The 24,635-nt window shown below is 41.3% G+C and overlaps 1 protein-coding gene and 1 long non-coding RNA gene across 22 annotated transcripts in view; one reads left to right on the plus strand and one right to left on the minus strand.

Annotated features, from left to right (window-relative positions):
* Positions 1 to 24,635, plus strand: part of SPIDR (scaffold protein involved in DNA repair) — a 491,719-nt gene that overhangs the window by 353,154 nt on the left and 113,930 nt on the right. The gene's annotated exons all lie outside the window — the stretch shown is intronic.
* Positions 1 to 24,635, minus strand: part of LOC129042302 (uncharacterized) — a 74,573-nt gene that overhangs the window by 3,956 nt on the left and 45,982 nt on the right. Inside the window, exons 2-3 of one of the 2 annotated variants that reach the window (XR_010127199.1) lie at positions 9,788 to 11,261; positions 7,114 to 9,592 (exon numbers count right to left, since the gene is read on the minus strand). This is a non-coding gene — a long non-coding RNA (uncharacterized LOC129042302). Of the gene's footprint in view, positions 1 to 7,113; positions 9,593 to 9,787; positions 11,262 to 24,635 lie in introns of those variants that run through there. The other variant, XR_008504103.1, reaches the window with a different exon arrangement.

Raw genomic sequence — 24,635 nt, forward strand, 5'->3', positions numbered from 1 at the left:
CTTCCTCATCTCAGCACACAGACCACACACTCCAAGGGGACGAAGAAACAGAGACAGTGGGGAAATGAATCACCCTGACAAGAAGGAACGACGAAACTGACAGTGTGGTTGCTTCCTCTGACTAATCACAACCAATGCACGTTATGAAGGCTGTCCCTCTGAGTCCTTCAGTGGTACTTGTTTTACTTGTTTAGCAAAGAGAGAAAAACTAGAAGCTAAAATCTGGTGAAATGCTACCAATGTGAGTTGCATTGTGAATGCTTTGGAGTTGTACTTTGGAATACATGTGGTGACATATCTAATGAGAATATGCTTCTGGTAGATTGAAAGAAGGCCAGGCATGAACTTCAAAAACAAGAAAACAACATCCAGTTATTCAGAGTTAATGACTATGCATTCTGTGTGATGCATTTTCTGTAGTACATCTGAGATTGCACAATATTGAGGCTAGATGATATTATTCCCACTTTGCAGATGAGGAAACAGAGCCTCAAGGAGGATCTCACTGCTGACACAGGTAGACGCAAAGAAAAATGAATGGGATATAGAATCCCAGATGGCATGGTTGTAGAGTGTTAGAGTTTAAAAGAAAAGGGAGAGGCCGGGCGCGGTGGCTCATGCCTGTAATCCCAGCACTTTGGGAGGCCGAGGCAGGCGGATCTCAAGGTCGGGAGATCGAGACCGTCCTGGCCAACATGGTGAAACCCCATCTCTACTGAAAATACAAAAATTAGTCAGGCATGGTGGTGCATGCCTGCAGTCCCAGCTACTCAGGAGACTGAGGCAGAAGAATTGCTTAAACCGGGAGGCAGAGGTTGCAGTGAGCTGAGATCGTGCCACTGCACTCCAGCCTGGGCACAGAGTGAGACTCCGTCTCAAAAAGAAAAGAAAAGGGAGAAAATTGAGTTAGAACCAAGCCGTGTTTAGATTAAGCTGACCCAGGGTCAAGTTGTCCAGGGCAGCAGAAGTGCAAGTGCCTTGCCCTGGAGAGACTTGGTTGGACTGTGTACAAAAATGAACTTTTGAACTAACGGCCATAGCGCTAGCGTTGAGTTTGAGGACAGGGCTGCTGAGATGTCTTTGGGTACAAGAAGATCTGATCATTAATATTTTCTAGATTATTTTGCTGTGATAATGATCAGGCTCTCTAGTTTACATATCAAATTAATATAGAAGTAAAACTGTACTTTATTCACTACTAATTCTTTGCTAATATATTTAGAAAGAAAAACAGAGAATATATCTGCCTTCGAGACACATTTAGCAGTATGCATTCTAAGGCAGTTTTTTATACATGTACATGTAGCACGAATATTATTAGAAGATGCAGATGTGTAGCCTGGAAGATTTTCTGCCTGTGATTCCTGCTTTCAGCTTCCTGATCATAGATGACATATGGAACGCTCTGTGGGTCCCACAGGATGGACAAATTTGGGCTCAGCTAGTACAGACTCATCAGCGCAGCACACACGGAAGAAGGAAAATTGCATAAGCAGTGACCCCTTCCAACTAAAGGCAGCTCTAAGTCTGGTCTCCTTGTCTTTCAGAATGGCTTTTCTTGAGCTCTTGTCATTATCTGCTGTACCCCAGAGATCTTTCAAACTATCAGTGAACTTAAAGACAACCTTGATTACTGTGTGTTTTCTGTGAAGTCCAGAAATTACCATGTCAGAAGAAATTAAGCCTGGGTGAAAAAGAAACAACGGTGTCTTACGGCAGATTTGTTTGCCACAATAGTTGCCCCTTCCCCACCCAGCCCAGGTCAGGTGGTTGCAGATGAAACCCAGCGGTAAATTTCTGTCATAAGTTTACTTCACACCTTGATCATAGGTGTCAGTCTCAGTCTGTTCCCAGTCCTCAGTGAGTGTCACTTTTCTGATACCAGTAACAGCTTATCTTCTGAAAGCTGACAACTCAATTAGTGCCAACCTCGAAATTAAAAGAAAATTTTTTGAAGCAGCTAGTCCTGTTCAGGGCCAGATAGATTCTTTCAAAAGATTCATGTCCTCTGCACTGTGAAACATTATCAGAAATAGACTTTACATTTCAGAAATATAATATGTTAGAGTCCCCTGTCCATTGTTCTTCTGGATGATTTCCTTTAACTTGAGCTATTAATGAAAACATTTCTGTGAGGTTTCTCAAGGTGTTATAGGTCAGAGTAACCAACACAAACTTAAGTTTTATAAATCACTAAAATCAAAGGTAACAACTGATGCAGAAGGTGCTCCCTAACCACAGGGTAGGCCGTCTGTTCAGAGCCCAGACACACCTTCTTTATAGATAGACTACATGTTGAATGATCATTAGATAAATGCATGACTAATAAAGCCATAGGCTTTTTTTTTTTTTTTTTAACAGAAAGGGAGCACTGGCCTTCGAGGTAACTTATAATGAAAACTGAGGTGAAGAGAAAAAGTGATGATTTCTTAGTGATTCTCTGTGTCCTGGTGGTGCAGGTCCAGACCATATTACCTCACTCCAAGCCCATGGTGATTGCCAGCAGACATCACCTTTCTTTCTCCCTTTCCAAAACATTCTCCTCCTTTCTCCTTGAGATATTTAACCTAGGGACCAGTAATTTATTTTTTTCTTTTTTTTGAAACATGGTCTTGCTCTGTTGCCTAGGCTGGAGTGCAGTGGAGCAATCGTGGCTTACTGCAGCCTCAACCTCCTGGGCTCGAGCAGTCCTTCCACCTCAGCCTCCAAGTAGTTGGAACCACAGGCATGTGCCACCATACCCAGCTAATTTTTTTTTTTTTTTTTTTTTTGGTAGAGACAGGGTCTCACTCTGTTGCCCAGGCTGATCTCAAACTTGTAACCTCAAGCAATCTTCCTGCCTTGGCTTTCCAAAGTACTAGGACTACAGGCGTGAGCCACCATACCTGGCCAACTAATGTAATCTCTATCCTTTAGAGATGCAAATTCTTTCTTGCCCTTCATTGCAGAAATATTTTAAAGTGGAGAGTTAGTCCTTTGCAAGAGGACAGAACTTGCTAAATAGTCATGTCTTCAGACAAAAAGCCGGAGAAATTCACTGAGCTGAACTCAGAAAAGCACATTTTCCTTTTTCCATACCTTGATGTTTTACTCCTCTTTTGATCTTTTGGCCTTTGCTTTATTCTCATGTTGTATATTTATTCCTTCTTTCCACTAAGGGAAAAAAAAATCCACCATGCCCTGGACCAGGTCCTGGGCCTGCAGTGGTTAACAAAACCAGACATTGTCTCTGTGCTCCTGGAGCATAGTTCTAGTGGGAGATCCCACACAAAATAATTTACAACAAATGCATTTATGATTACAAGTTGCAATAAGTACCCTGGTGAGAAAAAATAGGGCACAATGGAGAATGGACATAATTTAGTTTAGAGGGTTCAAAGATGGTGTTCTAAGGCAGTACTATTTAAGTTTAGGTGTTAGGTAAAGAGAAAATGAAAGAGAATTGCTCACAGAAGAGAGAATACCTTTGAAAAGCTCTTGGACAGGAGGGAGAAGCCAGCATGACCATGCTGCACGGGCCAGCAAGAGATCCCAGGCACGCAACCGGCCACAGCCTAGTGGACCATGTGCAGGAGCTGCAGTGTTTGCTGTGGCTGCCCACTGACCAAGAATGAGGTTGCCCCGCTTGAAAGTCAGCTTTAGCTATCAGGGATTTAGTAAGATGGGCACATGGGGCAGGGCCTAGTGAAAGCAGAGAGACCCAGGAAGCAGCTACTGCCATAGTCCAGGTCAGAGAGGACTGGTGGGTTCCTGAGTCTCCTGTGGCTTTGCCAGAGCTAGAGAAAAGATCTGTATTCTAGATGTGTGTGATGGCTTCATAATGGATTGGTTGGGGGAGGAGCAAAGTAGAAGGGAATGTTCAGAGGGTGAGCCTCAGCTTGAGTTATTTAGTTGAAGGATGTTCCCATTTGCTGAGATGAGAAAAACTATAGTGAGAGCAGGTCTGGAAGAAAGTTTGAGAATGCAGTCTAGGCCTACTAAGTTTGAGATTCCTATGAGACATCCAAGAATAGATGTCTTGTGAGAAAGCTGGACATACATACCTTAAACCCAGAGGGTTTTAGATTGGATATAAATGTTTGGGGGCTCTCAGCCTATGTCTGGTCGGTATGTATCTTTGTATGTACATTCATTTTGTTTGCGGATGTCGGCAGGTTTTATTTGTTTATGGTGCCAAGCTCCAAAGGCACTAATGGGTGTGAGTGCAAGGCAGCAGTGTCCTGTCACAGCCGAGTCTACAACCAGGGCTGTGGAGGAGGTCACTTTAGGGAAACAGTAGAGACAAAGGAAAGAAGAAATGCAGGCATTGAACTCCAAGGTCCTCTTGCATTGGAAAGCAGGTAGAAGAGGAGCCCACTGAGGAGACAGAGGAGGCTGGGCTGGTGAAGTAAGAGGAAACCAGAGCTGGTGGCAAGCGCTCAGGATGGTGCTTCCATGTGGGAGGGGACCCATAGTACTGCAAAGTCTAATAAAATGAGCACTGAAAACCTGTGCCCCAGATTTGGGAGGAGTTGCTGGGTCACTTCATGAGCAGGAGGTGTAGGGAGCCATGAGCACAGAAGCTCACTTAGCAGAGTAGAGTGGGTGGGATGCCAGAGGAGAAGCAAGCTTGGATAACAAATGTTTTGTTGACGCATACGGGGATGACAATGTCCAAATTTACATAGAACAACAGAACTGCAATGAGGGCATTCTGTCTCTTGTTTCCTAATGTGTATGCAGGTACCATTTTTCTTTTAAAAATTCATAGAGGCTGGTGGTTTAATGGAAAGAACAAAAAGTGGAATCAGACTGGTGTGGGTTCACTGGTGACAGGACATTTTGCAGGGAGACTGGGGCAAATTGTGTTTCCTTGTCTGTGAAATTGGTATTATAATACTATAATGCAGACTGGTGGTGAGGACTGATTGGGATGATGTATGTGAAGTACTCAGCAGATGCTTCCCATATGACAAGCACTCAGTAAAAAGCAGCTCACTCACTCTTTAACAGCAAGCATAGATGCTTAAAAAAATAGTGGTAAAGAGCATTGCTACAATAATAGAAACCTGAACTAAGCAAAGACAAGCTATCGCATTACAGATCAGCACTCAGTGTTGGTACTGAGTCTGCCATCTGGCTGCTGAGGAAGCTTGCTTGAAGGTGATTTTTATTTCTGTGCTTTTGGCCACCTCATTCCCCAACTCTACCCCTAGCACTCCCACAACAAGGAGTTGATGCCCATTTACTTTGGAAAAGAAGCATTTGTGTAAATTTGTATGTGAAATGTGACCACAGCTGTCTAAATGATGGAGATATGGAAGTTCCTCTGGAATAAACATATTGCAGAAAACTGCCCTAATGCTGGGGCCAGTGTTAAATGGTGCTGATATTGTGGTTGGAAATTTTTTTACTTTGTCCAGAGCATTAAACCAATAAAGATCCCGGCTGGGCACGGTGGCTCATGCCTGTAATCCCAGCACTTTGGGAGGCCGAGGTGGGTGGATCACAAGGTCAAGAGATCGAGACCATCCTGGCTAACACGATGAAACCCCATCTTTACTAAAAATACAAAAAAAAAAAATTAGCTGGGCGTGGTGGTGGGCACCTGTAGTCCCAGCTACTAGGGAGGCTGAGGCAGGAGAATGGCGTGAACCCAGGAGGTGGAGCTTTCAGTGAGCTGAGATCGCACCACTGCACTCCAGCCTGGGCGACAGAGCGAGACTCCATCTCAAAAAAACAAACAAACAAACAAAAAACAAATAAGGATCCCAAACTCCTGATGTTGAGAATGATTCAGATTAAGGCCGAATGAGGAACATGCACTAGTAGATCGTGGATGTGATGATTAGGGGCATTAGCCTTTGCATGTGTTTGGACAGTGGAGAAAGACTCTTGGATAAAGTTTACTAGACTCCTTTTGAAAAGCTGGTCAGCTGTGGCACATTGATTCCCCAGCTGTGTGCTCACCTGCTGTGTCCTGCTGGGTGAATACAGCTCTTCTCCCTGGTTGTGAACCTTTACTTTTCTTCCCACTAAACAGTTGGGAGATATTCTTGACTCTGCCTCCTTTTCTCTGTATTGAGATAAGGTGGCATACATTCCTTCACTGTAACAGCGGCATATCCCTGTCTACAGTTAAAGAGCCTGAAGGGAAGACAGCTCCCTCGTCAACAACACAGGGGACCATTTCACCTGCTTTTCTTCTATGTACCACCACATACTGCCAGAGTTGGTGGAATGACTATTCATCCATCTGCTTAGCATCACATTTTCATAAGGTGGTTGTTGTCACTCATACTTTATTTCTGAAGTCTCTTTGCTTCTTCCTGTTGTAGAAAAGTTGGAATTGTTCCTTTTCAATGATATGAATATTTTTTATTGTAATGTGAAAGGTTGTGAGTGCAGAGTATCATTTTTTTTTGCATGTCCTTATAATTGATGCCATAGCCCATGCCTTAGGTTTGTTCTTACCTGTGCTCATTCAATAAATTTAAATCATTCCTTAATCAATAAGTTCTGTGTCCATGAGTCTTAAGTAAACCTTTTAATCTCAGCTGCCCATCTATTCTTAACCTTTGCTTGTTTCCTCTCTAAAACAGTTATTGGCAGTCCTTATGATATCCAAGGCCATTTGACATTGTTTCTTCTCAGCCCTGGCTCAATATTAAAGCCTAATGAGGAACATGCACTAGTAGATCATGGATGTGATGATTAGGGGCCTTAGCCTTTGTGTGTGTTTGGACAGTGGAAAAAGACTCTTGCATCAAGCTTACTAAATTTCTTTTGAAAAGGTAGTCAACCATTTTGACTACCTGAAAAGGTGGTCAGATATTTTCAAAAGGAATCTACTAAGCTTGATCCAAGAGTCTTTCTCCACTGTCCAAACACACACAAAGGCTAATTCTAGTAGTAGAAGTAGTCTTACTACTGCTTATTCTACTAATTGACATCCAGACCCTTTATATTCTTTGCCATTCTTCCTGTCCACATGCCAACTTACTGTAAGAATAAAGACATATCAGAACCCATGGAATTACAGTCTAGTGTTTATGGTTCTGTCATGTATACACAGAGAGATCTAGAAATTGGAACTTGACTCATGGGGACCTGAAGGAATCTATCTTATCTCTATCACATTTTTAAAGAGCTTTATTGATACATAATTCACATCCCATATAATTCATTTATTTAAAGTGTACAATTCAATTGTGTTTATTGTAATTACAGACTTGTGCAATCATAACTATAATACGATATTAGAACTTTCTGCAACCTCAAAAAGAAACCCCATACCAATTGACTGCCAATTCCCAATTCTTCCCAGCCCCTGGCAACCACTCATCTACTTTTTGTCTCTACAGATTTGCTTATTCTGGATACTTCATATATATAAAATCACAAATCTTTTGTGACTGGCTTCTTTTACCTAGCATAATATTTTTAAGGTTTATCCATGTTGTGACATGTTTCAGTACTTCATTCCTTGTTATGGATGAATAATAATCCATTATCTGTGAATATGCTATGTTTTATTTCTCTTTTGAGTTGATGCACACCTGAGTTGTTTCCACTTTATGATTAACATGAATAGTGCTACTATGAATATCTGCATACAAGTTTTTTGTGTGGATGTATTTTCATTTCTCCTGAATATATACCTAGGCATGGAATTGCTGAGTCATAAGGTAACTCTATGTTTGATTTTCTGAGGGACTGCCACAATATTTTCCAAAGTGGCTACACGACTTTACATTCCCATCAGCAATGTAAAATATACCAGGGTTCCACTTTCTCCACATCTACTCCAAAATTTGTTATTGTTGTCTTTTTTATTGTAGCCATCCACATGTGTCTGAAGTGGGTATCTCATTGTGGCTTTGATTTGCATTTCCTGATGACTAGCAATGTTGAGCATCTTTTCTTTTTTTTCTGAGATGGAGTCTCGCTCTGTCGCCAGGGCGGAGTGCAGTGGCATGATCTCAGCTCACTGCGACCTCAGCCTCCTGGGTTCAAGCGATTCTTCTGCCTCAGTCTCCCAAGTAGCTGGGACTACACGTGCGCGCTACCACGCCCAGCTAATTTTTTGTATTTTTAGTAGAGACAGGGTTTCACCATGTTGGCCTGGATGGTCTCTATCTCTTGACCTCATCATCTGCCTGCCTCGGCTTCCCAAAGTGCTGGGATTACAGGCGTGAGCCACCGCACCTGGCTGAGCATCTTTTCATAGGCTATTGGCCATTTGTATATCTTCTTTAGAGAAATGTCTTTCAAGTCCTTTGCGTATTTTTAAAGTTGGGTTATTTTTTCTTGTTGAATTGTAAGAGTTCTCTGTATAAGTTCTTTTCATTTGCAAATATTTTTTCCCATTCTGTGGAGTTTTTCACTTTTTTGATAGTGTCCTTTGAAACACAAAGATTTATCATTTTAATGATGTCCAATTTGTCATTTTTGTTATTATTATCGCTTGTGTTTTCAGGGTCATAGCTAAGAAACCATTGGTGAATCCAAGGTTATGCGAACATACTTCTGTGTTTTCTTCTAAGAATTTTATAGCTTTTGCCCTTATATTTTGGTCTGTGATCCATTTTGAGTTAATTTGTGTGTATGGTCCAACATTGTGGGTTGGACCCTCCTTGTGGTTAAAGATTATGTTTAGTACTAGTAGTAGTCTTTATATTTTATTTAAATGTATATCTTATTGTTGGCATTTGTTACAGTTTGCACCATTATGTCTTTGTGTGCATAGCATTTCTTGCCTTGTAGGTGGCAGAAAATGGATCCATTTCTCCACCCTTTGTCTCTTTTAGCTTTTATCATTTTATTGATCTAGTGTTTAGTTACAGCTATCTGATTGAAAAAGTAAAAGTTTCAGAGTAAGAGTTAGAGGTGTAAATAATACGAAAGTAATATATACATGCTCTTTAAACACTTGATAATACCAACTTGTATCATTTGACCCATGTTCTCATTTATAGCTATACACATTGAATAACTTTCTTGGTGAACTTATGGATAATATGAAAACTGCTGTGAAAGTGTTCATGCTCTTTTTTCCTATATATTAAGCCAGTGATAGACTTGGAGGGAAAAGTGAAATGGAATGGCAACAGCCTGGGGATGTGAGTACAGACAATTATGAAGTTTTGGTAATAGAATGAAAACAGCAAGAGTAATTTTCCAGATTCATATCCAGTCATAGTATGTGTAACCACCATTCTAAGTTTGCATCTTAACCTGGCCATGGTGATTTTCCAGCACCTGTCATCCATGAAGATCAAGAAGGATTTCAAGGTGGCCCTATATAAAAGGCATGGAATTTTTTCCTCCCTATTTCTGACCTCCTTTCTCTGGAAACTTTTGTTCCTAAAAGAGGCTGGAGACCTGGAACAGTCTCCCCACTCTTCCCACTGTACCCCCACCCCATTCCTGCAGCTGCAATCTGGAGCAGCACTGTGATCACACTAGATCACACTTTCCTGTGAGTCAGATTGCAGCTCTGGAATGTGCTTTGCTGAGATGACGGCACAGAGAAGAGCCATGAGAGACAGAGCACACAGCCTGGCAGAGTCTTCAGGGATGGCCAGATGCAAGCACACAGTGCCACGTGCCTCTGTGGGCAAGAAGCAGAGAAAGGGTGAGATCAAACCTGACCCAACTTGACTTCCTCCTCCAGCTGAGCCGCCGCACCTTGCTGCCCCTCTCCTCCCCTTTTGCCTCTGTCAAATGACCTACTCTGCCCTCTGTCCCAGCTGTTGCTAGACCCAGAGCACTTGGTGCAGCCAGCTGGCAGGTTTGGTAGGCTCACCCTTGTTGTGATGATTTCTTGGCTCCACAGTTCTCAATGGCTTGAGCCAGCTCAGCTCTTTCTCCACAGGGAACTGGAGCAAAAATCCTGCAGAGCAGTTCTTGGGTTGGACACCCCCTTCCCAGGAGAGACGATTATACATGAACAGATGCCCTTGTTTCTTCCTCACTTGCTGCTCTGGCACTGGTATTATAAATGGTCTGAATTTTCATATTTATTTGCACAGATACAAAAGACAGTGACAGATGCTTGATTATATAGTGAGACTAACAACCACGTATTAAACATTGCACTGATATTTGTCATTGCCTTCAAAATAAGCTCTACGTGTTTTCTTTACTTCGGTTGTCTCATTTAACCATAAATAAGCCCTCAGAGGTCAGGGGCTGTGACTCATCTGGTTTTGGTACCGGACCATGAATGCAGTAGACACCCAGCAAGTATGTGTTGATGGGAAACAGCAATGGCTGATTGAGCAGCTGAGAAGGTGGGGTGAGGTTGTGGCTCCCCTTCTCTTCTCAGGATGAACCAGTCCATGGAGTTGTGCTACAAATGTTGTTGTTTGTCTAAGGAAATTGACGAGAATGACAGTGAGGTAGAAATTGCCAGGAATACTCTGCTTTGGGACAGAGGTGATGTCTAGTCTGTTCCAATCAGATAGAGGGTGAGACACTGAGAACCAAGGTCCCTGAAGAATGTTCAGTCAGTGTAAACAAACAGGGAACAGCACAAGGAGGGACACTTAGGAAAGTGGCAAGGGAGGAACAAGGGTAGCTCTTGGGTGAAGATGTTTATAAAGAAAATAGAGGCTGGGCCCGGTGTCTCACGCCTGTAATCCCAGCAGTTTGGGAGGCCGAGACGGGCAGATCACGAGGTCAGGAGATCGAGACCATCCTGGCTGACACAGTGAAACCCCGTCTCTACTAAAAATACAAAAAATTAGCCAGGCGTGGTGGTGGGCACCTGTAGTCCCAGCTACTTGGGAGGCTGAGGCAGGAGAGTGGCGTCAACCCAGGAGGCGGAGCTTGCAGTGAGCCGAGATCACACCACTGCACTCCAGCCTGGGTGACAGAGCGAGACTCCATCTCAAGAAAAAAAGAAAATAGAGAGTTCAGTCGATAATGATGTAAGGGTTTTAAAGCATTTATTGCAATTAATGTAGAACTAAAAGTTCAAGCAAAAATTAAGCAACCACAGGCAGATGATAGAAGAATTAAAATATGACATTTAACATCAAATGAAATAAAATTACCTGAGAGGAAGGAACTCATCATTTGAATTAAACAAAAAAGGAGAACTGAGCCATCCAGAGGTAGCTTGTGGGGAGAGACTCCACAGGCCTCTGGTAGCTGTATCTCAAGGCAACCGTGTGAGGCCTTCCACACGTACCTGGCCTGCCACCTGGTTTCTCGTAAGCGCAAGACCACCCTTCCTTTCTTTGGTGTGGAATCTCAATGCAGGTTGTCTACAGCTCCTAGAGGAGAGAACAAGAGAGGACTAGATTATATTTGCCTGCTATGGAATGGGAAGAAGAGTGAAATAAATGTCGAAATGTTCTTGATGCCTCCCAATGAAATCAGACTTTTGGAAAACTTCAGAAGTAGCTTATTCAGCTTTGTACCTTGAGTCTTTGCACACAGGTAAGTTAAATAGAACCCTGGCTACTCTGGAATCCCACAGACATTGAATGAGGAGAAGCTGAACATCTCTGAGGACCCATCTCCTCAAGAGCTATGGAAAAGTGGGAAACTGCAGTGACAGCAAGGATACCAGGAAATCTTGTCTTTAAAATTTTTGAACGTAATTCTGGCTTGTACTCAGCTCATGGTTGCATCATCCTCTCTCCAGAAAAGGCTAGAACAAGATTTCCTGAAATGATATATGTTCAAGAGCTACCACGTATTTGGGAGAAAGTGTCATTCCTAATGACAGACCATAAAAGTACTATCTGGTAATTTACTTTTATGTTTCAGTTTTGAACTTCTTCCAGGTGCTTCCTAAATATTAATATCTGGTCTCTGTTTTATGTTTGGGTGGAAAGTTGGGGAGAGTATAGCCCAAGGAGCTGAGGAGCAACGATGAAGCCACATACCTGTGAGCACTGTGACTTTTAGGCCTTGTGGCAGCTATGACTCATCTGTCACCTCTGCCCGGACAGAGTATGCTCTGTTAATATTGTGGTAAAAACAATATAAGTATGCCCATTTACTTATATGCATTTATATGTGTCCGCTTTATACACTACCTGGAAGCTTCCATAAGAAGAGACCGTTTCCAATCACTGCCGCCACGGAGGAAATGGATGCTATGCGGCAGGCTCCCTGAATGCCTAATAGAACCATGTGAATTTTATGTGTATGTATGCATTAACTTATATTTATTTGTTTATTTACTGAGATAAAATTAACATAAAATTGGCCATTTTGAACTATGTAATTCAGTGGTAGCACATTCACAGTGTTGTACAACTACCAACTCTATATCATTCCAAAACAGTTCAATCACACCAAAGGAAATCCTGTACATATTAAGCAGTCCCTCCCCACTAACCCCTTCCCCAGTCCATTGCAACCACCAGTCTGCTTTCTGTTTCTGTGTATTTGTCTATTCTGAATATTTCATATAAATAGAATGATACAGCATCTGACCTTTTGTGTCTGGCTTCTTAAACTTAGGATAATGTTTTCAAGGCTCATCCATGCTGTAGCATATACCAGTATTTCATTTCTTTTTATGGCTGAATAATATTCTGTTGTGTAGATAGATATATCACATCTTATGCATTCATCAGTTTATGGACATTTGTGTTGTTTTCACTTTTTGGCTATTATGAATAATGTTGCTATGAACATCTGCACAGAAGTTTTTCTGTGGACATCTGTTTTCATTTTTCTTGGTGTAGATATGCCTAGGAGTAAGTTACTGGGTCATATGGTAATTCTATGTTTAACTTTTTGAGGAACCACCATACTGTTTTCCACAGTGGCTACATCATTTTAAATTTTCACCAGTGGTGCAATTTCTCCACATCCTCGCCAGCACTTGCTATTTTCTTTTTGTAACAATAACCATCCTAATGGGTGTGAAGTGGTATCTCACTGTGGCTTTGATTCACATCTCTGTAATGACTGATGATGAGCTTCTTTTCATGTGCTTGTTGTCCATTTGCATATCTACTATGGAGAAATGATTTTTCAAGTCTTTTTTTAAAATTATGTTATATTTTTATTGTTGAGTTGTAAGAGTTTTCTTTTTTATTTTATTTTATTTTAAGTTCCAGGTTACATGTGCAAGATGTGCAGCTCAGTTACATAGGTAAATGTGTGCCATGGTAGTTTGCTACACCTATCAACCCATCACCTGGGTATTAAGCCCCACATGCATTAGCTATTTATCCTGAGGGTCTCCCTTTCCCCACTCCCTACCCCATACAGGCCCCAGTGTGTGTTGTTCCCTTCCCCGTGTCCATAAGTTCTCATTGTTCAGCTCCCACTTGTAAGTGAGAACATGTAGTGTTTGGTTTTCTGTTCCTGTGATATTCTGCTGGGGATAATGGCTCGCAGCTCCGTATCCATGTCCTTGCAAAGGACATGATCTCATTCCTTCTTTTTTTTTTTTTTTTTTTTTGTAGATGGAGTCTCACTCTGTTGCCAGGCTGGAGTGCAGTGGTGGCATGATCTCAGTTCACTGCAACCTCTGCCTCCTGGGTTCAAGCAGTTCTCCTGCCTCAGCCTCCCAAGTAGCTGAGACTACAGACGTGCACCACCATGCCTGGCTAATTTTTTTTGTATGTTAGTGGAGACGGGGTTTCACCCCGTTGGCCAGGGTGGTCTTGATCTCCTGACCTCGTGATCCGCCCACCTCGGCCTCCCAAAGTGCTGGAATTACAGGCGTAAGCCACCGCGCCCAGCTGATCTTGTTCCTTTTTATGGCTGCATGGTATTCCATGGTGTATATGTACCACATTTGCTTTATCCAATTTATCATTGGTGGGCATTTGGGTTGATTCTGTGTCTTTGCTATTGTGAATAACGCTGCAGTGAACATATGCATGCATGTATCTTCATAATAGAATGATTTATATTCCACTGGGTGTATACCCAGTAATGAGATTGCTGAGTCAAATGGTATTTCTGGTTCTAGGCCTTTGAGGAATCACCACATTGTCTTCCACAGTGGTTAAACTAATTTATATTCCCATCAACAGTGTAACAGTGTTCTTATTTCTCCACAGCCTCACCAGCATCTGTTGTTTCTTGACTTTTTAATAATTGCCATCCTGACTGACATGAGATGGTATCTCATTGTGGTTTTGATTTGCATTTCTGTAAGAGTTCTATTTTTATATATTGTAGATATAAGACCCCTATCAGATACATGATTTCCAAAATTTTCTTCCCATCCTGTAGGTTGTCTTTTTACTTTCTTGATAGTGTCCTTTGATACACAGAAGTTTTAATTTTTTTTTTTTTTAAAGAGACAGGGTCTTGCTCTGTCACCCAGGCTGGAGTGCAGTGGTGGGATTATAGCTCACTGCAGCCTCAAACTCTTGGACTCAGGCGAGCTTCTCAAAGTGCTGGGATTGTAGGGGTGAGTCACTATGCCCAGCCAAGTTTTACATTTGATGACACTCAAATTGTCTATTTTTTCTTTCGTTGCTTGTGCTTTTGGTATCTTTTCTAAGAACTGTTATCAAATCCAAGGTCATGAAGATTTACTCCTGTGTTTTTGTTCAAGAATGTTATAGTTTTAGCCTGTATATGCATTTAGGTATTGGGGACATTTTAAATTAATTTGGCTAGTTCATTGCAATTCCCCCTTAATCTTAGGATTGACATTTCCATTTCTGCGAAAATAGCCTTTTTTTTTTTTTTTTTTTTTGTCCAGAGTCTCACTCTGTTGCACAGGCTGGAATACAACAGTGGCACTATCTTGGCGCACTGCAACCTCCGCCTCTCGGGTTCCAGCAATTCTCCTGCCTCAGTCTCCCAAGTAGCTGGGAATACAGGTGCACACACTGTAATTGACATCTCCACTAAACCCCGGGCACTCCACCATGCCTGGCTAATTCTTGTATTTTTAGTGGAAAAGGAGTTTCACCATATTGGCCAGGTTGGTGAGCCTTATCAAAAACCAATGTTTTTGATAAGGATTGCATTGAATCACTATATGGCAGTAGCTTAATAATATTCAGTTTTTCAGTTCATGAAGACAAGATGCTTTTCCATTTATTTAGGTCTTCTTTAATTTCTTTCAGAAATGTTTTGGAGTTTTCATTGTACAAGTCTTATACTTCCTTATTTACATTTCTTTCTATTTTATTATTTTGATGTTATTATAAACCAGTTTGTTTCTTAATTTTCTTTTCAGATTGTTCACTGCTAGTGTATAAAAAAACAACTTATTTTTGTTTGTTGATCTTGTATCCTGCAACTTTGCTGAAGTTTTTAGCTGTAACAGATTTTTGTGGATTTTTAAAAAATTTTCTACATAAAATATTGTCATCTGCGAGTAAAGACAGTTTTACTTCTTCCTTTCCAATTTGTTTTTTATTTATTTCTTTTTCTTACTTAATTGCTATAGCTAGAATTTCCAGTACAGCATTGAATGGAAGTAGCAAAAGCAGGAATCGTTGTTTTGTTCCTGATCTTGGGGAGAGCTCTCATTCTTTCACCATTGAGTGTGTTAGCTGTGGAGTTTTCATCAATGCCCTATGCCAGGTTGAGGAAGTTCCTTCTTTTCCTGCTTTGTTGAGTCTTTTTTGTCCTGAAAGAATCTTGGATTTTGTCAAATGCTTTTTCTGCACAGTATAATCACACTTTTTAAATTTTATATATTATATAGTTAGGAATCAGAGAAGTGTGTTACCTACAGTGATTCTTAGAGAAGGTGTTTATAACCAAATTACTAAAATAATTGCTTTGAGTCATCAGGATATAGAACCAGTTCAATTCTACTGGATCCTTCTTTGCAATGATATTCTCTATAGTGGGAATTTACAAATATGTACTTATCATTACTTTTTTATTTAATTACTTTTAACATGCTTCTCATTTTAAAATAGTTTTAGCTGTATAGAAAAGTTTGCGAAGATAATACAGAGCGTTCCCAAATAGAGTGTTCCCACGTACTCCATACTGTTTCCCCTGTTGTTACATATTACATTATTATGCCACATACATAACAATTAATCAAGCAGTATTGTCACAATATTATTCACTGAAGTTCATACTTTATTTAAATCTCCTTAGATTTTCCCTGATGTCCATTTTCTGTTGCAGCACCCCGTTTGTGATAGCACGTTACATCTCATTGTCATGTCTCCTTAGGCTTCTGTAGACTTTCTTAAATGCTTTTTGCTTTTTATTACCAGGACAATTTTGAGGATTACTGGACAGATACTTTGTAGAAGATCCCTTATTTTGTGTTTTTTTAATATATATATATATTTAGACAGGCATGGATTTGGGAGAAAAAGATTGCCTACATAAAATTCCGTTTTCATTACATCCTATCAAAGGTACATACTATCAACATGATGTATGTCTGCTGGCATTAATTGTAGTTGCTGGCCCAGGTAGCAATCATGATTTGTCAGGTGTCTATGAAGTTACTTTTTAAGAAAATTAAGCTATTTTTATACTTCCATTTTATAATGCCTGGGAGGTGAAGCTGGAGCATGCACTGTTACCTCCATTGGTACCATAGTCTGAAGCAAGCATTTGTGACATAGACGACAACATCAGAGAAGGCGTGGCATACAAGCCAAATTTCTGAGTAGTCTTTGAAGTCAACTATTATTCATGTTTGTTTCAGGATTAACGGTATAGGATTGGGGGCACTTCTAAGACCTTAAACATAATTTCGCAGTGGATAAATATATCAAATTGTATCCATTCATCAGTTTATGGACATTAGGGCCATCAAAAGATGCAACATCACCCTTCAGTGCTGTCAAATGGAAATAATAAGGCCTGTTGTAAGTTACCTTTTGTTGCAAGGGTTAGATAGGATAATATATAAGAGATGTTGTTCCATTAATAGACCTTTGTCAAGTGCCTACTGTGTCACATCATCCTGCAGTGCAAACAGTGGCATGTACAAAAGAGAGAAAAAACAGCTCCTGTCCTAAAATATCTGTATGAATAAAAGCCACCTCCATAATAAGTTTTGTCCTGGATGATATGAGCTAACATTTCCAAAATACTGACCTTAGATTACTTTATGCCATTTTGGGAGTGGGAAGTACTAACTTAAAATGAATATTGCTTCTCTGAGCCACATTGTTGGTGCTCAGCTGCTGCTCAGTTCTTGGGGTGCGCCAGAGACAAGCCCCAGTCTTCAGGGCGGTGACAATCATGTCATCAAGACTTGCCACAGCTTTGGGTACGCTGTGTTCTAATAGATTTCCTTTAGGCCCAAAGATATCTTTAATGTCAGTAAGTGCACTGCAGAGGTTTAATGTATTGGGCAAGGATCTCTAAAGTCAGGAGATCAATGCAGAGTTAACACGCTTTTGTGTATGTGGTGTTTGAATCAGAATTCCTCTCGTGTCATTTTCTAGTTGGTTTGGTTGGATTTTTTTTTAAGTAATCTCATTCCTTTATCTTCTGCAAAAGAGATGCGTCTATCAGTGTAAAGGCTTTTCCTGTCATCCTCTTCATTCTATACAGTCCGGCTATCATTATTCAGTCTTGAAGGAAAACCAAACTGAGTTTATTAAAATCTGAATGATATGAATTAAAAAAAATTTTTCCCTTTAAGGTGCATACATAACTCAAACTGTAATATAATATTGCCAAGGGTGGTAGATAGGTTGCACAGTAAACATTCTATAAATTTTAGCAGGAATTAATTTTTTTATTCAGGTATAGATTTTAATAATTTTATTTTCTAAATATTAATTTTGAAAACATGTCAGTGCATATTATACACGGAGGAGATAAACAACTGTGTTATTTTCTCAGAATTACCTGGCAAGTAATTTATTACTATATACAAGGCCTTAGTTTTAAAAACCAACATATAATTGTTTTATATAATTAAAATAGTTTGTGTGTGTGTGTACTTTGAGGTAAGAACAGCTGAGCAACCAACTTTTAAAGTAATCGTTTTTTAGTTCCATTGGTCTTTAGCTTCATTTATGAGAACTTACAACTTAGTTTAGGAACAATATCAATGTCAAAAATGGGATACTATGCTGTCATCTAAAATTAAGGAATGTGAACAGTCTTTCTGTGTTAATGTGGAATGATCACAAGGATTATTATAACCAATGAACAAGGTCCAAAACAAGCACAAAAGTGTGTTACCATTTGGTTAAAACAAAGGGGTACCATAGGCGCTAATGTTCTTTCTATGCATGAAATATCTTTGGAAGATACACAAGAAGCTGGCAACTTTAATTGGCCCGTGGGAGAATGAGGCAATTAGGAATAGAAGGGAGAAGTTTGAATTTTGAACCATGTGTATGGGTTACCTGTGTTAAAAAGCCTTTTGTAATGAATAATCTAAAAGAGAGTCCTGGCCAGCTTTAAGGTTTGTTAATGATTAAGTTGATTTTAGTCATGAAGTTGATCTTGTGTGCTCTGAGATATAATTCTACACAATGAATCTCCGCATATGTCTTTTTAGGTGGTAGGATTATTCAGCTTTAAATAATTTAGATGTTTGGGGTCTTGGTTTAAATGTCTTTTTGGTGTTAACAGAATCATGGAATCTTGAGAGTTCAATTGGCCCTTAAATACTAGCTACAAATTATTGATTTACTACTTCGTCTCAGCTGCACATTTGAGCACCTCCCATGGTGGCACATTGCTCTACTGCAGCCCCTGTGCAGCTCCCTTTCCTAGAAGGCTCTCTCCTATCTTGAGCTTGAACTTCTGTCCCTGGATCTTCTGCCCCTTGGAACTGACACTTCCTCTCAGGGTCATGTAGGGTCACATAGGATCAGACTCTTTGCTTTTTCTACATGATACTCTGAATATGCATATATGTATATTACCCCCCCCCCTTTTTTTTTAAGGAACGGGGTCTCACTCTGTTGCCTAGGCCCAGTCATGGCTCACTGCAGCCTCGACCTCCTGGGCTCAAGTGATCTTCCTGCTTCAGCCTCTTGAGTAGCTGAAACCACAAGTGCTAAGTCTTTATAGTGCTGAGCTTCACATTCTTTTCTTCTCTGGTTCTTTAATGTCTTTAAGAGCAACTCTATTAATATTAGTTACAAAATAATTTTAGCCACCTGCTCAGCACATGTATTCTATTTCCCCCACCGTGCTGCCTTTAAGGTGGTGTAGTTAAATGAAAAAAGGAATAAGGAAGAAAGGAAGGAAGAGAAGAAAGTTTACTCTAAAGATTGACCAGAGAATTCTATGATATCATGTCTGTGCTGAAGGAGCGCACTATCTTTTCAGGAAGATAGAGAGGATGTAGTCATACACATGCATGTGTTCTATTCTAATAGAATGCAAGCTATTAATAGAAAGCGTACTAGCAGGATACAGATCAGAGAATTACAGCGGCTGCCAGGAGTAGTCAAGGAAGACATTTTGAAAGACAGAGTTCAGCCAGGTTTTGAGAAGGACAAGTTAGATCTCTCTGTGATGGTAACATGGGATCATTTGGTTTTATTTTGATTATGAGATGAAACTTACCATTTAAACCATTTTATTTTATTTTATTTCATTTTATTTTATTTTATTTTATTATTATTATTATTTTTTTTTTTTTTTGAGACGGAGTCTCACTCTGTCACCCAGGCTGGAGTGCAGTGGCATGATCTCGGCTCACTGCAACCTCCGCATCCCGGGTTCAAGCAATTTTCCTGCCTCACCCTTCCAAGTAACTGGGATTACAGGCACCACACCTGGCTAATTTTTTTGTTTTTAATAGAGACGGGTTTTCGCCATGTTGGCCAGGCTGGTCTCGAACTCCTGACCCCAGGTGATCCACCCGCCTCAGCCTCCCAAAGTGCTGAGATTACAGGCATGAGCCACCACACCCGGCTCATTTAAACCATTTTAAAGGGTATACACAATTCATTGGTTTTGTTTTTTTGTTTCTTTGGGATTTTTTGAGACAGAATCTCTCTCTGTCATCAGGCTGGAGTGCAGTGGCGTGATATCGGCTAACTGCAATCTCCACCTCCCGGGTTCAAGCGAGTTCCTTGCCTCAGCCTCCCGAGTAGCTGGGACTACAGGCACACATCACCATGCCCGGCTAATTTTTTGTATTTTAGTAGAGACGGGGTTTCGCCGTGTTGGCCAGGATGGTCTCGATCTCATGACCCCAGGCAATCCACCCACCTCGGCCTCCCAAAGTGCTGTGATTACAGGCATTAGCTAGCACGCCCAGCCCATTTAAACCATTTTAAAGGGTATACAATTCACTGGGTTTTTGTTTTTGTTTTTTTGAGGTGGAGTCTCACTCTGTCGCCAGGCTGGAGTGCAGTGGCACAATCTCAGCTCACTGCAGTCTCCGCCTCGTGAGTTCAAGCAAGTCCCCTGCCTCAGCCTCCCGAGTAGCTGGGACTACAGGCGCACACCACCATGCCCAACTAATTTTTTGTATTTTAGTAGAGACAGGGTTTCACCATGTTGGCCAGGATGATCTCGATCTCCTGACCTTGTGATCCGCCCACCTTGGCCTCCCAAAGTGCTGGGATTTCAGGCGTGAGCCACCACGCCCGGCCAATTCATATGGGTTTTGGTGTGTTCACAGTGTTACTGTGACCATCACCACTATCTAATTCCAAATGTCTGGATCATTGTTTTTTAATAATTCCTTACATGAATCATCTTGAAAGTGAAGCCCAAATGAATCATCTGGGCATGTCATGTAGTCTCACCCTGCCTTGGCTGCCTCGTCTGTAGATTGTAGATTTGGGTTATGTGATCTCTTCATCCTCTCATCTCTGTTCTTGCTTCTGTCTTATTGTGCACGCCTCTCTCTTGATGACCTGAGAGTCTTTGAGGGAAGGGGCTCTGCCCTTTCTTGCCTGTGTGTGCACATATCCATTTGGCTGAGGCCTCTCAGTGCCGTCTGGCACAGAGCTGTGTGAATACAGGGCCCCCATAAATGTTTATTAGAGAAATCAAAGGTGTGCTCAGTTCTAAGTTGAGTGCCTAGACTACAGTCAGATTTTCAAACTTTAAAAGTTCAAGTATGGGAGGCCAAGGCAGACAGATCACCTGAGGTCAGGAGTTCAGTACTAGTCTGGCCAACATGGTGAAACCCTGTCTCTGCAAAAATTAGCCAGGCATGATCATGGGTGCCTGTAGTCCCAGCTACTCAGGAGGCTGAGGCGGGAGAATTGCTTGAACCCGGGAGGCAGAGGTTGCAGTGAGCGGAGATCGTGCCATTGCACTCCAGCCTGGGCGACAGAGTGAGATGGAGGGAAATCATTGCAAGATAAGACTGGAAAGGTAGATTGAGATCATGTTGCAGAGGGCTTGAGAGTTATCTTATGGGCAAACTGCTGAGGCATTTGATATGATCCAAGTAGGGTCTTAGTGGCAGGCAGGAAGCAGAGTTGAGAGCTTGAATGTCCAGGGCGAGGTGCCCAGCCCTGTCAGCCCTGCAGGGAGGCCCACCCAGCAGAGGAATGGATGCAAGAGAAGGGCTTCTTGAGTGATGGAAAAATCTGGATTCAGCAATGGTTAGGATTTGAGGAGTAAGGAAAAGAAAGAGGTCTAAAGATGGCTTTGAAGTTTTCAACCTTGGTAACTTGGAAAATAATAGGCCTGGGGAGAGGGCAGGAGAAGGATTAGACTTCAAGTCAGAGACCCACCACTCGGAGCAGCTGTACAGCCTGTGACGTTCCCTAAGCTGCTGGCCTCCTGGCCACAGGAGGCATAGCCCTCCAAGGGCTGATTAGAGGTAAGACTCGGCCTGAGTCAGGCCCATACGCAGGCACTGCTGACCTGACGCGGGTCTCCTTTGGTGCTCTGCCTCACCTGCTGCAGCCTCACAGCCAGCTAGGGGGTGCACAGAAGGTGGAGGTAATGACAGGATGTCATGGAAAGTAGGGGCTGGGGTCCCAGGAGGATGGGGGTGACTCGAGAGTTAGCATCTGTACTGCAGATTAATGCCCCAGGCACAGCATCGACCCTGCATGGATGAGGCGAAAACCCTTTCATCCACCAGGATAACTAATTGAATCACACTTTCAGCCTCTTCAAGAAAATGAAAGAATGTCAGGTCAACTCCCTAAATTTTCAGTTGACGTTGCAAGTAACCTCATACATTAAAAGGCTAGGTTAGGTCAAGCCCATAATATGAAATTATCCAGGCACCCTCTTTGGTTTATTCTTGGCTATGTTCACTTAGCCACATCTAGAATTAGATGGAGTAGAAAAACACTTGTGAGTGCCGGGACACCCATGTTCTTTTTGCCACTAAGCAGTGTGGCCCACAGCAGGCTCAGTATCCTCTAAGACCTACTCTGTCCATCTGTGAGATGAAGATAAGAGAAATTACCACAGGACCTTCTAGTGCACTAACAGCTTGGAGTTTTTTAGCCATGTGAAGAATTAAAATAAGGATTATCTCTTTATCATAAGATTGCCTCCTCTTGTAAAGTAAGTCACTGAATAAGAAATGACTTACTACAGACAAGCAAATGCTGAGAGATTTTGTCACCACGAGGCCTGCCCTAAAAGAGCTCCTGAAGGAAGCACTAAACATGGAAAGGAACAACTGGTACCAGCCATTGCAAAAACATGCCAAATTGTAAATACCATCGAGGCTAGGAAGAAACTGCATCAACTAACAAGCAAAATAGCCAGCTGACATCATAAGGACAGGATCAAATTCACACATAACAATATTAACTTTGAATGTAAATGGGCTAAATGCTCCAATTAAAAGACACAGACTGGCAAATTGGATAAAGAGTCAAGACCCATCAGTGTGCTGTATTCAGGAAACCCATCTCACGTGCAGAGACACATATAGGCTCAAAATAAAGGGATGGAGGAAGATCTACCAAGCAAATGGAAAACAGAAAAAGGCAGGGTCTCTGATAAAACAGAATTTAAACCAACAAAGATCAAAAGAGACAAAGAAGGCCATTACATAATGGTAAAGGGATCAATTCAACAAGAACAGCTAACTATCCTAAATATATATGCACCTGATATAGGAGCACCCAGATTCATAAAGCAAGTCCTTAGTGACCTACAAAGAGACTTAGACTTCCCCACAATAATAATGGGAGACTTTAACACCCCACTGTCAACATTAGACAGATCAACGAGACAGAAAGTTAACAAGGATACCCAGGAATTGAACTCAGCTCTGCACCAAGCAGACCTAATAGACATCTACAGAACTCTCCACCCCAAATCAACAGAATATACATTCTTCTCAGCACCACACCACACCTATTCCAAAATTGACCACGTAGTTGGAAGTAAAGCACTCCTCGGCAAGTGTAAGAGAACACAAATTATAACAAACTGTCTCTCAGACCACCGTGCAATCAAACTAGACTCAGGATTAAGAAACTCACTCAAAACCGCTCAACTACATGGAAACTGAACAACCTGCTCCTGAATGACTACTGGGTACATAACAAAATGAAGGCAGAAATAAAGATGTTCTTTGAAACCAAGGAGAACAAAGACACAACATACCAGAATCTCTGGGACACATTCAGAGCAGTGTGTACAGGGAAATTTATAGCACTAAATGCCCACAAGAGAAAGCAGGAAAGATCTAAAATTGACACCCTAACATCACAATTAAAAGAACTAGAAAAGCAAGAGCAAACACACTCAAAAGCTAGCAGAAGGCAAGAAATAACTAAGATCAGAGCACAACTGAAGGAAATACAGACACAAAAAACCCTTCAGAAAATCAATGAATCCAGGAGCTGGTTTTTTGAAAAGATCAACAAAGTTGATAGACCGCTAGCAAGACTAATAAAGAAGAAAAGAGAGAAGAATCAAATAGACGCAATAAAAAATGATAAAGGGATATCATCACCAATCCCACAGAAATACAAACTACCATTAGAGAATACTATAAACACCTCTATACAAATAAACTAGAAAATCTAGAAGAAATGGATAAATTCCTCGACACATACATCCTCCCAAGACTAAACCAGGAAGAAGTTGAATCTCTGAATAGACCAGTAACAGGCTCTGAAATTGAGGCAATAATCAATAGCTTACCAACCAAAAAAAGTCCAGGACCAGATGGATTCACAGCCGAATTCTACCAGAGGTACAAGGAGGAGCTGGTACCATTCCTTCTGAAACTATTCCAATCAATAGAAAAAGAGGGAATCCTCCCTAACTCATTTTATGAGGCCAGCATCATCCTGATACCAAAGCCTGGCAGAGACACAACCAAACAAGAGAATTTTAGGCCAATATCCTTGATGAACATTGATGCAAAAATCCTCAATAAAATACTGGCAAACCGAATCCAGCAGCACATCAAAAAGCTTATCCACTATGATCAAGTGGGCTTCATCCCTGGGATGCAAGGCTGGTTCAACATACTCAAATCAATAAATGTAATCCAGCATATAAACAGAACCAAAGACAAAAACCACATGATTATCTTAATAGATGCAGAAAAGGCCTTTGACAAAATTCAACAACCCTTCATGCTAAAAACTCTCAATAAATTAGGTATTGATGGGATGTATCTCAAAATAATAAGAGCTATCTATGACAAACCCACAGCCAATATCATACTGAATGGGCAAAAACTGGAAGCATTCCCTTTGAAAACTGGCACAAGACAGGGATGCCCTCTCTCACCACTCCTATTCAACATAGTGTTGGAAGTTCTGGCCAGGGCAATCAGGCAGGAGAAGGAAATAAAGGGTATTCAA

This window comes from Pongo pygmaeus, chromosome 7, assembly GCF_028885625.2.
Source record: "Pongo pygmaeus isolate AG05252 chromosome 7, NHGRI_mPonPyg2-v2.0_pri, whole genome shotgun sequence".
In the NCBI taxonomy this organism is placed as follows: Eukaryota; Metazoa; Chordata; class Mammalia; order Primates; family Hominidae; genus Pongo; species Pongo pygmaeus.